Source organism: Rattus rattus, chromosome 2 (assembly GCF_011064425.1).
Source record: "Rattus rattus isolate New Zealand chromosome 2, Rrattus_CSIRO_v1, whole genome shotgun sequence".
In the NCBI taxonomy this organism is placed as follows: Eukaryota; Metazoa; Chordata; class Mammalia; order Rodentia; family Muridae; genus Rattus; species Rattus rattus.
Window position 1 is genome coordinate 156,164,237 of NC_046155.1, and position 17,037 is coordinate 156,181,273.

General features: G+C 41.7%; 1 long non-coding RNA gene across 3 annotated transcripts; it reads left to right on the top strand.

Annotated features, from left to right (window-relative positions):
* Positions 1–6,176: 6,176 nt before the first annotated feature.
* Positions 6,177–16,881, top strand: LOC116892238. Of its 3 annotated transcripts, XR_004386931.1 has the most exons (4): positions 6,177–6,400; positions 6,524–6,594; positions 8,112–8,425; positions 16,760–16,881. It is a non-coding gene; the product is annotated as an uncharacterized LOC116892238 (long non-coding RNA). The 3 variants fall into 3 exon arrangements; XR_004386930.1 differs by having other exon boundaries at positions 6,177–6,594; XR_004386932.1 differs by lacking the exon at positions 6,524–6,594 and having other exon boundaries at positions 6,177–6,463.
* Positions 16,882–17,037: the final 156 nt, after the last annotated feature.

Sequence of the window (17,037 nt, forward strand, 5' to 3'; positions counted from 1 at the left end):
CAACAAAGACAAACCCAGAAATCATCACCTAGAACTATAATCACCCCAAACACTGATGCCAGGATAAGCACACAATAACATCCAGGACAATATTCTCCACTAGAACCTAGCTGTCCTATCACAGCAGCCCTTGACTATACAACATAGCTGAAACTCAAGAATGAGACCTTAAAAGCAACTATACAAAGATGATAGAGGCCCTTAAAAAGGAAATGGCTAAATATTTTAAAGAGAGCCAGAAAAACACAAGCAATTAGATGAAATGAATGAATTCCTTAAAGAAAGCCAAGAAAAAAACAAAACAACAAATAATTGATGGAAATGAAAATACAAATGTTCAAGACCTAAAAATGGAAATAGAATCAAGAAAGAAAACACAAACTGAGGGCATTCTGGAAATGAAAAATTCAGGGTTGCGAACAGGAACTACAGAGTCAAGCCCCACCAACAGAATACAAGCGACAGAAGACTCTCGGGCTCCGAAGATAACAAAGAAGAAAAGGGTACATTAAAGAAAATGTTAAATCTAAAAAATTCCTCGTGCAAACTGTTTAGCAAAACTGGGACATTATGAAAAGACCAAGTTTAAGAACAATAGTAATAGAAGATAGAGAAGAAACACAGCTCAAAGGCCAAGAAAATATTTTCAATAAAATCATAGAAAAAATTTTCTTAACATAAAGAAGGAGGTGACTACAAAGGCAGAAGAAGCTTACAGAATACCAAATAGATTGAACCAGGAAAAAAGTCTCCTTACCACATAACAGTCAAAACACTAAATATTCAGAACAAAAAAGAATATTAAAAGCTGCAATGGGGGAAAAGACAAGGTTGCATATAAAAACAGACCTATTAAAATTACACCTGGTTTCTAAACGAAGAATCTAAAGGCCAGAGGCCTGGACAGATGTGCTGCAGACCCTAAGAGGCCACAGATTACAGTCCAAGACTACTATTCCTGGTAAAACTCTCAATCACCACAGATGGAGAAAACAAGATATTCCAGGATCAAGTCAAATTTAAATGATATCTATCCACAAATGCAGCCCTATAGAAGATACTAGAAGGAAAATCCAAATCAAGGAGATTAACTATACCCATGAGAATACAGGAAATAAACAATCCCATGCCAGCAACAAAATAAAAGAAGGGAAGCATGTGCATGTACACACGCGTGCATGTGCATGCAGACACACACACACACACACACACACACACACACACACCATCCTAACCATTACCACCATCACTAGCAACAACAAAATAATAGGAATCAATAAGTATTGATCATTGACATCTCAATATCAATGGTCTCAATTCCATTAATTTTTTTTATAGATTGACAGAATGGGTTTGAAAACAGGGGTCCACGGAAAGGAATAACACTCAAATGTATATAAGAAATACTCAAGTTAATAAAAAAAAAAAGTACTCCTCAAAAAAAAAAAGAAAAAAGAAAACAGGGTCCATTTTTTTTCTGTGTCCAAGAAACACACCTCAGCATAAAGGATAGATATTACCTCTGGTAAGGTGCTGGAAAAATGTACTCTAAGCAAATAAATGTACCTAAGAGGCAAACTGATGTGGTCTTTTTAATATCTAACAAAATAGACTTCAACCCAAAACTAATTTAAAAAATGATGGAGAACAATACTTTGTACTTATCAAAGAAAAATATCCACCAAGATGACATTTCAATTTTTAATATCTATGCCCCAAATGCCAGGGCACCACAGGAACACTACTATAGCTAATTCACATATTGACCTTTGTACACCGATAGTGGGAGACTTCAATACCCTATTCTGATCAAAGGACAGATCATTCAGACAAAAACTGAACAGAGAAATGCTGGGACTAACAGATGTTATAAACCAAACGGACCTTGCAAGTATTTACAGAATATTTTTCCTCAACAACAACAACAAAAAAAGAATATACCTTCTCTGTACCTCTGGAACTTTCTCCAAATTGACCACACACTCAAACTTAAAGTAGGTCTCAAGGGATCTAAGAAAATAGAAACTAAACAACTCTCTACTGATGAATAACGAATCAGGTCAGAGATAAGAAATTACAGACTTTCTAGAATTGAATAAAAAGAATAAACAACATACCCAAACTTTATGGGATATAACAAAGGCAGTTCTAAGAGGCAAGTTCAGAGCACTAAGTGCTTATATAGAAACTCTGGAGACATCTCTTATTAGCATACCTGAAAGCTTTAGAATGGGAAACTAAATTAAGATCGGCAATCCTTTATCCAAACTAACTAAAAGACACGGAAAGAATATCCAAATTATCAAAATCAGAAATGAAAAAGGAGTCATAACAAGAACAAGAAACACCAAGACAATCCAGAGAATCATAAGGATATTCTTTAACAACTTGTACTCCACCAAATGGGAATATCTAAAAGAAAGGGATAATTTTCTCAATAGGTACCAATTAACCAGTGTTAAATTAAAGCCAGATAAATAATTTGAATACACTTATAACTATTAGTGAAATAAAAGCAGTCATTAAAATTCTCCCAACCAACCCCCTCAAAAAAAAAAAACAAACCCAACAACAACCACCCCCTATAAAACAACAACAACAACAACAAAACCCAGACGATTTTAACACAGAATTCTACCAGACTTTCAAAGGAGAGTTACTGCTAATTCTCCTCAAATTATTGCAGAAAATAGAAACAGAAGGAACATTGCCCAATTCATTTTATGAAATCACAGTCACCCCGATACCCAAACCATACAAACACTCAGCAAAGGGAGAGAATTAGAGACCAGTTTCCCTACGAACACAGATGCAAAAATAATAAAATACTTGTAAAAGAATCCAAGAACACATCCAAAAGATCATCCACCATGATCGAGTGGGCTTCATCCCGGAGATTCAGGAATAGTTCAACATTCAAAAATCAGTAATGTCATCTACCACATAAACAAAGTGAAAGAATTTGTCATTAGATGCATAAAAGGCATTGGACAAAATCCAACATGCCTGTCATGGATGTTCTGGAGAGATTAATGAATCTGTAGATTGCTTTTTGGTAGGATAGCCATTTAACAATGTTGATTGTACCAATCCACAAGCCTGGGAGATCTTTTCGCTTTCTGCTGTCTTCTTCAGTTTCTTTTTCAAAGACCTGACGTTTTTGATCTTTGACTTGCTTAGTTAGGGGTATCCTGAGATATTTTATTTGAGGCCATTGTGAAGGGTGTCAGTTCCCTGATTTCTTTCTCAGTCCATTTGTCATTTGTATATCAGAAAGTTTACTGATTTTTTTTGTTTGTTTGTTTTGTTTTTTGGATTTTTTTTTTTTTGGAGTTAATCTTATATCTAGCCACTTCACTGAAAATGTTTATCAGTTATAGGAGTTCCCTCGTAGAATTTTTAGGGCTACTTATGCACATTATTATATCCTCTGCAAATAAAAATACTTTGACTTCTTTCTTTCCAATGTGTATTCTCTTGATCTTTTTCAGTTATCTTACTGCTGTAGCTAAAACTCCAAGTACTATATCAAGTAGATATGGAGAAAATGGATAAGGTTGCCTTGTTTCTGATTTTTAATGAAATTGTTTTGAGATTCTTTCCATTAATGACTCTGTTTAAGAGGATTTGTTAGGGGACTTAGGTTCCATTCCCAGCACCCACATGATAGTTCTCAACCATTTGTAGGTAACTCCAGTTCCAGAGGACCTAACACCTTCTTCCGTCCTCCAGGGGGCACCAAGCACAATTGTGCACATGTGTACATTCAGATAAACACTCATATACATAAATAAATCTTTAAAAAATATCTTTAATAAAATGTTGAGTTCTATTGTTAACCCTAGACTACTTTCAATATGGAAGCCGTAAATCCTTGTTTGGCTTGAATATCTCTCTCTAGAAGTCTCTAGGAGAACTCCTTAGGATTTGAGGGTGGCAGATGGAGTATGCCTCCCATGCCCACACCCACAAATGCTGACAACAGTATCTTGCTAGCGTTCTTCATTCTGGTGAAGAATTGCACTGTATAATGGTTTGTCAATGCATTCTACACAGCTGTCTGCTACCATCCTCTGACCTGCTCTCCACACTGTTGTCTTGTACGTGAAACCAGCAATAACCGACAACCACCACTCAGAACTTTATGCATATGTAAATAAGCTCTTTTGGTCAGTGGTGGCCACGAAATGGCTCTAAATTGTCAGGTACAAGAAATTTTCTTTCAGCCAGAATTGGGGACAGGAAACTGTAATGGAAACACTTGTGAGGTTGACACAGATGAGTGGAGAATTTAAGTCCAGCCCAGAATACAGAGACCCCCCTGTCTTAGAAAAAAGTAAAGAAGAGAAAGAACAGGGAAACAAGGGAACAATCAGAAAGGAAGGAAGGAAGGAAGGGAGGGAGGGAGGGAGGAAGGAAGGAAGGAAGGAAGGAAGGAAGGAAGGAAGGAAGAGAGAGAGAGAGAAAATGAGTAAGTGGGTAAGGGAATAATGAGATTGCCTAGTGGGTAAAAGGTGCTTGCTGACAAGCCTGAAGACCTGAGTTCCAAAGATATGTCACCAAAAATTTTTTTAGTGTTATAGTCTGGTCCTGAAAGCCCTACCAAGCTGGGATCTGCCCAACACCATCTGTAACCAAAGAGACAAATAGGGAAACAAACAGATAAAAGGAGGTGTATTCAATTTGAGCCCAGGAACAAGAGGTCCAGTATGGCTATACAGAGCCTAAGAAAGTGAAAACGAGAAAGGTCTTTAGATATTCCCAGATGCATCTTGCCTTGGAAAAACATGGATGTACACTCTATTCTTTTATTTGTTTTATTCCATTGTCTTTTGAGATAGTCTCACTATGTAATACGGTCTAACTTGGAATTCACCATGTGGATCAGGCTGGCCTCCCCACAGAGATCTGCCTGTCTGCCTCCTAAATGCTAGGATTAAAGGTGAGCTCAGACCATTTTGCTAATTTGACAAGTTTGTTAACCCATTAAAGATTTTTTTTCTCAAAAAGGCTTTGGTATAGGATAATTTAGGAAAATACAATTTAAAACAATGGACATCTATCTTGTCTATTATACGTTCCTAATAAAAATGGGAGTTATGAGATTAAAGCTTTTGTTATGTTTGAAATTCGGTCTTTAAAAATGGCAGTCATGTATGTGGTTTGAGGCAGGCTGGCCTCAGACTCTGAGATCTGCCTTTCTCTGCCTCCATCCAGAGTGCTGGAATTAAAGGTATGAGACAAATACTTGGCTAAGATTTAATCCTTTTGTTTTTGTTTTTGTTTTTGTTTTTTGGAGCAGGATTTCTCCTGGATATCCTGGAACTTGCTCTGTAGACCAGACTGGCCTTGAACTCAGAGGTCTGCATGCCTCTGCCTACAGAGCGTTGTGATTAAAGGCATGTACCAACACCACTGGGCAAGATTTCAATTTTTATTTTATGTGTATAGGTGTTTTATCTGCATGAATGTCTGTGTGCTTGGTGCCTTTGGAAGTCAGAAGAGAGCCCCCTTGGAACAGGAGTTACAGATAGTTGTGAGCTGATGTGAGTGCTTGAATTGAGCCAGTTAGGGCAGTTTGTGCACCCAACTGCTAAGCTACTGCTCTGCTCTCTCATCCCTTCTCCCTTGCAGAATTAGGTTTAAATAGAAGGCAAGAGGTATGTAACTAAGTGATCTTAGTTTTATGGCCCCTCACTAACATTGTCTCTGGCTCCTGTCTGTCCTGCAAAGTGGTCTAAGAAGTTGTCAGAATGGTATGAAATCTACTTTCCCGTGACAAGTCCGTGCTCTGATTGCCTCCTAGCTTCAGCACATCCTTTCTCCCATCAAGAGATTTCTATTTCTGGGGTCCGTTGCCTCAATAGTCTGTAAAAGAAGGGGCACAAATGTCTCTTTAGAATATCATAATTCCTGCCGGGCTGTCACACTATATGGGACAGCGTTCATACTTCCACTCAAAGGCATTGTATTTAACTTCCCTGCCCATATGGAATCCAAGTTCCTGGATGGTGGCCTCCAACGTCAGCAGAGGACGGACAACGCTGACAGTTTCCAAGGAAACTGGCACCACCTGGTTTGCCATGCTGACTGCTGGCAGGCACTCAGTTTCAAAAGTGTTAGTGGGCATGCGCAGTATTCTACTGGGCGTGGACAAATCCTGCCGGAAATCTAAAAGACACCGGAAATAGAGTGGCCGTGAAATCTTAAATGTTGTAGTAATTCTAGTGTTACTTCGCTGGCGGATCCGCGAGGTGGTTTGGAACTTTTCCATCCGGGACTCTTTGGCTTCCGTAGGCGGAAGTCGCCGTCTGGCGTGCCGTGTGCAGAGCTCTCTGAGGCGCTGTGTGAGGTGAACCGCGGCGGCGCAAGGAGGGACGCTGTACTGCGCGGAGCGCTGGTGTGTGCTGAGGGACGGGCTGAGGTGGCTGCAGGGGTCGTCGGATAGGGCGGGGGTCGTTTGGTTCGTATTCACCCTGTTCTCGACGGTTTTCCGAGTCTTGTGTGTTTTGTCACTTCCCAGTGTGCTCTCCTGTGGAATTTCACAAGTCGTCCATGAAAGTTGTCATCTGAGGACACTGGGGGCAGGACTCAGTGAGTGGGCGCTGCGGGAGCGGGTCCCGGGTGGGAGCCGGGAGCCTAAGAGCAAGGACTTTGAGGTGGCTTGTGACCCACTCAGGCCGTGATTGGCGTAGGAGTCAGCACAGGCAGCGATGGAGCCTGGCGCGGGTGTTGTAGGATGCTTGTTTGGGCGACTCTGGTTGGTTAGTGTTCGTGTGGCCAGTGACAGAGGCTTGATTCCTCATAGTACTACGTGAAGAGAAACAGCGTCGGCTTTACCAAAGAAAGTGTCAGGACCACAGGTGTCTGAACTGTGTGTGCTCAGGCTGTCACTGATGAGGTAGGGAGGGTGTCCCAGGCATTGCATGCTGCCTAGTATCTCAGCTGCTGAGCTCAAGAGATTTCTCTTCTAAGATCTGTAAAAGTAAGGAATTTTGTTTTATGGGCTGCTGTTGGGTCTCCTTTACCAACTAGTTCGTTCTTACCTCAGGGTGGGCCGGCATTATTGAAGGAATAAACCCAAATATTAAAAACAAATTTTCATTGTTTCGGGCACTTTAGAGTTATATTTGGGAATCCTTTGGAGATTATGTGCATCAGTGCTTGACTCTCTTGGGGATCTTAAAGATCACTGATTGGCAGTTGACCAAAATAATATTGGGCCATAGTACTTGTACTCCAGTATTTGTGCTGCTATGGAGTCCCTAAAAAACTGTGTATTAATCCGAAAGTAGTAGATCATACCTTTAAATTCCAGCACTGATAAGGCTTAGTCAGTGAGAGTTAATGGCTAGCCTGGTCTACATAGCAAGTTCCAGGGCAGCCAGAGCTACCTGTCTCAAACGTGTGCGTGCGTGCGTGCGTGCGTGCGTGCGTGCGTACACACACACAGAGAGAGAGAGAGAGAGAGAGAGAGAGAGAGAGAGAGAGAGACAGACAGACAGACAGACAGACAGACAGACAGACATGGGTGGGGTGTTCGGGGTGGGGGACTGAGAATTGGGTAAGCCAATTTTTCTTAATGTGGCTGTGTGTGGACAGGGAAATGACTAGAAACTCACACTAGAATCAGAATTGGCTGTCATCCTGAGCTCTTTGTGCAACAGGAAACAGGAGTGCTGTTTTTAGATGCTGACTACAGAAGGGAGTGCATAGATACAGTGGCCAGGGTGTTCCTTAGAATGAAAACAACTTGAATGTGTACCCCTGTTCTTCTATGTAGTGACCTGTGAGCAAATCAAGCAGAATGCTAATGCTTATGTGTAGCTGAAAAGATCGTTTGAAATGAAATCACAATTAAGTTGGCAGCTTACCGAGTTTTTGTTAGTATTTTGCCTCCTTTCAGGCAGGGGCTGAGGGCTTAGTGAGCCTTTTCTGGCAGGGCATTTTGGATCCCTATAATAAACATCCATGTCCTCATTCTGTAATGACTAAGTTAGCACATTGGTTTTCTGCTCGTTAACCCATGAGCGCCGCAGTGTGTCCTTTCTTCCTAATGGGTGGTTTTTAATTTTTGTTTTGTTTTCTTTGTTGTTTGTTGTATAACCCAGACTAATAACAAGAGCGGGGCTTTGATGTGTCCTCTACATGCCTACATCTGATCTTCCATACAGGCCCTTACCAACTGATGCTCGGATGTTGGGCCGTTGTCTTTTAGTGATTTCTGGGGTCTCTGAGACCACTGAAATCTTTCAGGCCTCAGGATTTCCTGCTGTGCCCTTCTTCAACATCCGTGACACTTGAGGGGTTTGGATTTGCTACCAAGAAAGCCTCAAGATAGAAGACAAGGGACATGGCTGAAGATACGATTTTCCAGCAGAGGACCCAGCCATTGGGTGCACAGGAGCAGCATGAGTCACGTGAGGTAAGCTAGGGCGACTTCGTGCTTGGTTCTTCGGGTCTTCAGGGCAGATGCAGGGAGCTGCAGACTTCTGAGATGACCTTAATCTAGTGAGGAATTGATTCTATAATGCCCACACTAAGTAATTACCCCCACTCCCTTGCCCTCTCTTTCTTTGGATACAGGGTCATAATGTGAGGCTGGCCTGGAATTCTATATATCCCAGGCTGCTGTCAAACGCAGCACTTTTTTTTTTTTTTGTCTCTGTCTCTCCACTGGTGGGATTATTACATGTCTACATCACTATAGATAATGTCTCATCTACTTAATGACAAATTCTTCCTCTTGACTTCTCTTTTTTTTGGTTTGTTCCTCTTTGACATCTTGCCATCCCTGGTTCCTAAAGCTTGCCTGCTATGCCCATCCCTGTAAGAAACGGTGAATCTGGAGAGGTAGACTTTTCATTTGTCAGTTCTTAGTCTCATGGGTCCATTTTATGTCTCATGTCCTCTTTTTAGGGAAACAGAGCAGGGTAACAAGGCAGGCATCCTGAAAATCCTGTAGTTGCAGGGAGGAGGGAGGTAGAGGAGAGATAAGCCTGATATCCAGGCCATGAGGCCAGCAAGCCACAGTAGAAAGGGACAGCTGTGGATGTGGCATTTTCAGAGAAACTGAGGAAGCCTAGTGTACCAGAGAAAGCATGCTTAGTATGCTTTTGGGCCAGCATCTGAGAAAGAGAAGGAAACATTAGTTTCTGAGTTTCTGTATTAGAACTCAGCAAAGCCTGAAGCTTAATAGTGAAGGTCTGTAAGCACTGTTCTGTGGGAGACTGGCTAGTGTGATAACTATTACTTCCAACTATTTACCATGTCCTCAGGTGGCTCTGCTTTCCTGGTGGGTGTCCCCTGTCCAAGTAATAGTAACCAGGAGTTGGATTAACTCTTCTCAGATGGGACAATAGTTTATAAAGTTCCAATCTTTAGAGCAGATCAGAAAGTCCTGTTTCCACCCTGGACTAGAGGTAAAGCTGAGATTTCATTCTTTTGCCCAGGAAGAAGTAGTTTTCCCGTAATGTGTCTCAACAAGCTCTGATACCACCACACTTTTATAAGGTATTTTAAATCTTAAAGAGGAACAGCTGTGTTGGTCTGCCTTCTGGTGTTCCTGGGGCAGGTAGAGTTTAAAGTGGACATCGAAGAAAAGGATTAGTTTTCAGCCTCTCAGACTGCTAATCTCAATACCTAACCGTGCGTGCAATTCTTATCAGATCTCTCTTCCCTAACAGCTGTGTCCAGTGTGACTCCAGCTGCCTGTCTGTCCATACACATTCTTTGCCTGATGCACAACTCTTGTTTTTCTTTTCAATGAGTAATGCTATGCATTAGATATTCATTGTGCTGATATTTTCTCCAAGTGTTTCTATGTCCTGTTCATGGAGTTATCAGCAGCTGACAGCAGCTAGGGCAGCTGACAGCAGCTGGGGCAGCTTCCTGTGTGCCAGGCCCAGTGCTAATCCTTACAGGAGGCTCCTGAGCTGATGCTGTTGTCCCATTTTAAAGAGGAGAAGCTGAGGCCCAGTTGACACAGCCAGTTGAGCTGCTATGACCCAGCGGCCAGCCTGGGATTCAAGTCTGGCAGTGTGCTCCAGGGTTTGACTGCCAAGCCAATTCCCTGCTTCCTGAGGAAACTTCCTGGCCAGGCTGCGTCTTGGTACTCCACACTCTGAATTGTGCTATGAGCCTGCTACACTGTCATCTGAGAATTCTTTTCCTTTCATGTGTCCAGGGTCCTTAGTCCCAAAATCCTAGCTGCTCTGAATTTGTGTCTCTTGTAGGAAGGAGCTCCTGGGGAAGCTCCACTAAACTAGACTCCTCCATGCATAGAACGAAAGGTTTATTGGGGTGTAAGCTGCAGGTGGGGGCAGGGGGAGAAAAGGAAAGAAATGAGCAGACTTTGTTAGCAGGGTGGGGTGTCTCAGCTGATGCAGACTGTTCCCAGTTGACCAGCAGCTCAAGGTAGCTGTCCTTTGGGGGAAGATTAAAGGTGGTTCCCAGAAACAGAGACCCACCCACTTTTAGGCTTCTGTCTACCCAGCCAAATTCTTTGTTTACCCCTGCGCCTGCCTTTTGTCCGTGGAACTGCCATTGGTAGGGCACTGCTGTGTCTAAATGGGATGTATTCAGGTAAATCCTAGAACTGTGTATGTGAGGAAAAAACCCAAATACCACAGATTTAGTTGTTTCTTTTTTTTTTTTTTAACTTTTCTTTTCTTTCTTTCTTTTGTTCGTTCGTTAATTTTTTGAGACAGTTTCTTGGTATAGTTTTGGCTGTCCTGAAACTCTCAATGTAGACCAGGTTGGCCTTGAACTCAGAGGTCCACCTGCCTCTGCTTCCCAAGTGCTGGGATTAGAGGTGTGCGCCACCACTGCCCAGCTAGATTTAGGTGCTTAAGTAAATATCAGGGTAAATGTGCCTGTATTTGAATGAATCATGGAAATGCTATTTCACTTTTTCTTTAATATATCTCTGGCTAAGCTTATGCCGTGGGCTGGAAATCTCTTGCTCTTGCTAAAACCTTCTGTTGCTCACTCCCAGCCCAAGTTTGCTTTTCCTACCATTCAGATGTTTTACATATCTGTCTGAAACAAGGTCTCACTGTATTATCTCTGGCTGAGCAGGAACTCACTGTATAGTTCATGGTTAACCTTGAACTCAGAGGTTCACCTGCCTCTGCCTCCCAAGTAAAGATGTGTACCATCATGTCTGACTAGTTTTCCATTTTAAAACATCTTATTGCTTGTGCGTGGTGTGCCTATGTGTTTGTGATTATGTCATTACCTTTTTTGTGGGCGTAGAGGTCAGAGGACACTTTATAGAATTCTTCCCTCTTGGTTCCAGTGATCAAACTTGGGGTAGGCTTGAGCCTTCTCACTAGGCCCAATTACTGCTATTTATTGAATGAAAAATGAGATAAAGGTGGAGGACATGACTTCTAAAGTATGGGCAAGATTTTTATTGTAGATATAAGGGAGAAAGCAGGCAGAGGGAAGAGACCAGGATGAACACGGCCCCACAGACTAAACCCGACCGTGATGGGACAGAGGCGGGAGGGAAAGCAAGTGGGGAGCTGCCAACCAGGGCAAAGAGGCCAAGAGAGTGCAGAGTTGTGTACAGATTCAGCTAGGATAAGAGAAGTGGAAGCCCTGCTGCTGAGACCAAGAGGTTTAGGATAAGAGGTAGGGCCGGAAGTGCTGGGAGGAGCCACAGGTACTGAGGAGTGCTGGGAGAGTTGGCCAGCATCTGTCCATTGTTTTTGAAAGATTTGTTTTACGTATATGAGTACATTGTAGCTGTCTTTATGCAAACCAGAAGAGAGCATCAGATCCCATTACAGATGGTTGTGAGCCACGATACTGTTGCTGGGAATTGAACACAAAGACTTCTGGAAGAGCAGTCAGTGCTCTTAACTGCTGAGCGATCTCAGCCCCTGCATCTGTCATAATAGGATGAATAGGCTCCTTGGCCATTTGTTGTATTTGAATGAATGAATGAATTTATTTGGCAAGATTCTTACTAGGTAGTCCTGGCTGCCCTGGAACTTGTTATATAGACCGGGCTATACTCAGACTTACAGTAATTTGCCTATGCCTCCCACATGCTGACATTGAAGGTGTGTTCTACCATGCCTGGCTATTTATTTTTAAAGCTTTTCAAAAATATTTATGTGTTTGTGCCTGCATGAATTTGCACATGTACACTGTGTGTAAGCAGGTGCCTGAGGAAGCCAGATAGGGTGTAGAATCCACTGGACCTGGAGTTACAGGCAGTGTGAACCACCTTTTGGGTGTTGGGAACTGAACTGTGAACTCTGCTAAGCGATCTCTCCAGTACTGTTTATTTTTAATGTGCTGCTTCCCTCATTCTTTTGTTAATTTTTAAGATCATTATTTGTCATGTGTCACAAAGTGTAGATGTCAGAGGACAACTTCAGTTAGGAATCATTTTTTTCTACTCTGTGGGTCCTGGGGATCAAATTTCCATTGTCAGTCTTGGAGATGCCTTTATCTGCTGAGCCATCTTTTAGCTCAGTTGCTATTCTTTTTGAAAGGAACTCTAGGTTGCTGGAGAGATGAGTTGGTAGTTAAGACTACTGGCTGTTCAGAGGATCCAGGTTCAGTTCCTGGTATGGTAGCTCACAACTGTCTATAATCTAGTTGCAGGGGATCCCATGGCCTCTTCTGGCCTCCCAAGCGTACGGCACACATATGGTGCATACACGTGCAGATGCAAAGCACTCATAACATTAAAAAAATCTTCTAAAAAAGCAGAATTTCAAAAATGTTTTGATGTTTGATTAGTGGCACATAAACCTGTTCTCATGATTTGTGGCATTTTGAAATGTGACTTTTTTGGATGGATAGTATGAAAATTAGGCTTTCTGTGTCATTTCACTTTATTCTGTGCAGTGTCTGCCAGTGTCTTCCATTCTTCTATTGTCTGTGCGTCATCAGCTTATCATGATCCTTAACCTCTTTGTGCTCCCTCCCTAGTCACTCCCTCTCCCATCTCAAAAGCCCTCCACTCTCCTCAGTGTAAGTTCCCTTCTCTTGAGAGAGGCAAGTAACAGAGTGAGAAAGTTTTCATTTTCTTTTTGAGACAAGGTCTCACTGAGTAGCTCTTGTTGGGCTAGACTTTGCTCTATCGACCGGGTTGCCCCCAAATTCACAGAAATCCACCTGCCTCTGCCTCCAGAGTGGCTGGATTACTTGTAAAGCTTATTCCACATAAACTCGAATGAGCAAGGGACTTGTTTGTGTAGCTCAGGAAACAGGAAAAGCTAAGCTTCCTCAGCTGAGTGGGAAATGCTGTATAAACCTCCATGGCTTCCTCCACTGGAATGCCTAAAATTAGCTACACTAAAAATATCAAGTGTAGATGTGCCTGTGTCCCAAGGAAGCGGAGGAATGCTATTGGTGCCACTGCTTGAGTATCACTTAATCAAGCCAGGTTGGAAAACTGCAGTCAAGTAAGTTTGTGAGGTCTGTTGTCTGACACCCAGCATTTCCACTGCTGGGGTAAATGCAGCCAGGTAGAGCTGTGCAGGCTTAGCAGTCTTACTGATCACTGCTGATCAGGTCATTGAGAGCAGGGCATTTGCTTGCAGATTTAATTTATATGTTCATAATATGTGCTTGAGATTACACTCTGGTGTCCTTTTACTTTTTGGTCATCTACTTACTTGGCCATTGTTCTTTCTGCTCCTCATCCTCAGTCTTTGTTTCTTGGGAGGGTCTTACATAGTCCAACCTAGCCTCAAACCCCTATGCAGTTGACAGTTGTCTTGAATTCCTAATCCTTCTGCCTCCACCTTCCAGGGACTGGGATTATAGGCATATACCACCACATGTGACTTTTTTTAAAAGTTTTTATTGTTTATATTATTTTACCATTCATTTTTGTTTCTTCTGAGTTTTTTTAATTTAATATTTTTTTATTTTTTTGCTAAAAAAAAAAAACAAACCATTTTTTTTTTTTAAAAGAAAGGGTCTTCTTAGTTGTCCAAGGTAGTTTCAAACTAACTATATAGCCGAGGATAATCCTGAACTCTTGTTTTTTTTGAGGCTCCCCGTGCTTCGCTCAGTTATTAAGGCTTTGAAGTCTTAGTAGATTGGTTATCTGAAGGCTCCACTGTCATGAACTGATTATCTATTAAAAGGAGATGTGAATTTTGGGGGTGCATGCATTCTGGGGAGCTTGTTTTGGTTTTGGTGCAAGTTTTCTCTCTGTTGTCCTGACTGTCCTGAAACTCACTATGTAGATCCAGTTGGCCTCAAACTCTCAGAGATCCATCTGCTAACTGTCTTAGAAGTGCTGAAGTTCAAACTGTGTCCACTAAGGCCAGCTGTGCAGGCATTCTATTCACAGGAGGAAATATATGGAAAATTGTTGACTCCTCCAACAGAAACCTCATATGAATGTAATTGATATTTTCTCTATTAGGCATTCTAACAGAATATTTCTGTAATTATCCATTTTAGTTACAGTAATATATCTAACATGTTAATGTAAGGATTTTTTTTTAATGTAAGGAATTTTAATACAAAATATTTTTTACATAGAGAAGCAGCATGTGAGTGACAGTGCTTTGCCTGTTGGCAGGTGTCATTAGGGTCAGAATAGAAGATCTGTCAAAAGTGCTTGCAGCTCAGAAAGAAATAGCATGTGCTCAGTTATGCGTGTGGGAGCCCGAAGGTTGTCAGTGTTGTAATATTAAGATTTTCATACATAAGTAAAAGTAGAATGAATTGCCTTCCCAACCCCTTCTTTGAGTAATTATCAGTGTAGGTCCCATCCTGTTCATCCCCTTTTCTGTTGCTAGGTTATATGTAACCGAATACTAGAGGCTATCCTTTTCTTTGTGTGTTGGAATTTATCTCTGAGATGATCACCTTTTTACATAACCATAAGTTATTTTTCACATCATCTGTTACTGCTTTTACTATCATATGTAGTCTTTCTTGAAAGGTCCAGCCAGTGCCCACACATCCAGAGTCACTAATCATTTCTTAGAACTTGGGTTATCCTTTAGATTGTGACAGGCTTTATATTTGGCTCAGTTGCTTTTTGATGGTGTCACTTAACCTGCACTCTGATCCTTGTCTTTCTGGTAAACTGGTATCTAAACATAAACGTGCTGTCTAGTATGATGGTGACACATGTCGGGTAGCGGTCCTTGGCCCAGGGAGACTCAGAGCAACATTGTGGACTGTGTAATTTGAAGAATTCATATCAGATGGTTATTTAATTGTATATGTATGATTTATGTTTTTGCTTTCATGTATGTGCACAATCTGTGTGCCTGGTGCTTTTAGAATCCAGACAAGAGCATTAGATATCCCTTGAACTGGAGTTATAGATAGTTGTGAGGCACCATGTAGATGCTGGGAATCGAACCCAGGTATTCTGCAAGAACAAGTGTTCTAAACTGCTAGGTCATCTTTCTAGCCCAGTCCTTGTTTTTGTTTTTCCTCTACCTTATATAGTCTAGAATCTCATGCCCAAAGAATGGTTTCTTCTGTAATCAGGACATGTCTTCCCATATTAAGTTAACAATTAACAGTGACCATCACAAGTTCTAGTCAGGTAGACCAAGGATCCCGAGTTGACCTATAGAAGATGGTTTTAAGAGGTGTCCATATGAACTTAATCTGGAGTTTCTGAAGCCAAGGGCCATAAGACACCCAAAACCTGTGGGAGCTTTGGAAGATGGAGTCAAGCTTACATTTATTAGCATTAGCTGTGTGTAAGATTTTGTGGTCTTTGAAATTACCTTGTTCAAGTGATGTAATCCGTGTCTAAGGTTAGTATATTTATTTTTGTGTGAGTATTCTTTTCTAGGTCGTATGAGAAGTTCTATGAGGTACATTGTACATCTACAGAAAGAAAGGAGTGTTAATAAGATAAAATGCAGGTATATTCTGTTCTTTTCTCCTCACCTGGACAAAATACTTAATAGAAACATCTTGAGAAATTATTACACAGAGGCAGGAGGATAACTGTAGTTCTAGGCCATCCTGATTTACTTAACAAGTTCTGGGCCAGTGAGTTCCAGGCCAGTCAGGCCACAGAATGAAGCTCTGTTTGAAGAGAAAAGGAGGGAGTGTGAGAGAGAATTGTTTATTTTTGTACTAGGGGTCAGGTGGTAGTGGTCTTGTTTTCATAGCGATCAGTAAGCAGCCACATGTATAACTAAGACGTCCTTATTACAAGAGGAGGTTCTTGGTTGGTTCTGCTTTAGTATACAACCTCAAGAGGAAAAATTAAAGATAAAGACAATGACCAGTCTCTGTATCTTCGTCTTTGAAGGGGATTGGGGTGGTTTAGACTGCTGCTCTGAGTACCGTGTGCTAATATGCAAAGGTACGTAGGTGACCCAAAGTCAAGAAGGTGGATACAGAGTGAAGTCAGAGATGGCACGCTTTCATCTGGCATTTAGTTTCCAAGCAAGAAGTCAGTACTTAAAGCAGCTTCTAAATGCCAAATTCATAATGTTGAATCCAGTGGATCCAACATAACTCTAACCTGGAATATTGTTGCTTAATCGATGTTGTGCTGTGTACTCTTTCTTAGAGTATTAAAAAGAATCCTTTTCTAATGTACTTAAGAAATGTGACTGTGTATGACGGATGGCAGGATTGATTGCTTTATAAGCATTCTCTATCCCTCCACCCCCATTAATGGAAAGTAGATGTTTTGTGGAAAATGCAGTGAAATATCATTAAAAACTTAACTTTATATATACCTTTTCCATTTGCCAATGATGAGTGATTCTCAGTGAACTTTGGTACATCATTACAGAGGTGGATGTCTTTTGAGGATGTGACTGTGAACTTCAGCCAGGAGGAGTGGCAACAGTTGGACTCTGCTCAGAGACTCCTGTACCAGGAGGTGATGCTGGAGATCTACAGCCACCTCTTGGCAGTGGGTGAGCCTGGCTGGCTGGGGGTCCAGGGTGGGCCTTAGTGAGGAGATTTCCTTTCTTCTTTTTCCAAAGCTTGGGGGATGGGGGGGTATCAGAAGTGTAATCTCTGTCTGTCTGTGTCTCTGTCAGTCTCTTTCCCTCCCTCCTTACCTCT